This window comes from Silene latifolia, chromosome Y, assembly GCF_048544455.1.
Source record: "Silene latifolia isolate original U9 population chromosome Y, ASM4854445v1, whole genome shotgun sequence".
NCBI lineage: Eukaryota > Viridiplantae > Streptophyta > Magnoliopsida > Caryophyllales > Caryophyllaceae > Silene > Silene latifolia.
In genome coordinates this window covers 229,539,907-229,540,388 of record NC_133538.1, presented here as the reverse complement: position 1 = coordinate 229,540,388, position 482 = coordinate 229,539,907, and positions in this window count along the sequence as shown.

Below are 482 nucleotides of genomic sequence, written 5' to 3'. Positions count from 1 at the left end.
TTAATGCATATTTATCAAATAAATATCATTTTATAAATTAATTAATGCTTGATCACCAAAATCAAATGGGTCATTTAATTATAATTCACAATATATTGTAATTATAACTAACCATTCATTCTTATCTCGTTGGAGGATGTGTCCTCAACAAAAACAACAACAACAACAACAACAACAACAACAACAACAACAACAACAACAACAACAATAATAAAAATATTAATAATAATAATAATAACAATAATAACAATAATAATAATAATAACAATAATAAACATAATAAGAATAATAAGAATAATAAGAATAATAATAACAAAAATAATAATAATAATAATAATAATAATTATTATTATAATAATAATAATAATAATAATAATAATAATAATAATAATAGCAATAATAATAATTGTTAGGTTCATATACCTATTATTAGACTCTTCTAATAGTGAACAAATTAACATATTAACTATAAATTCTTTAGA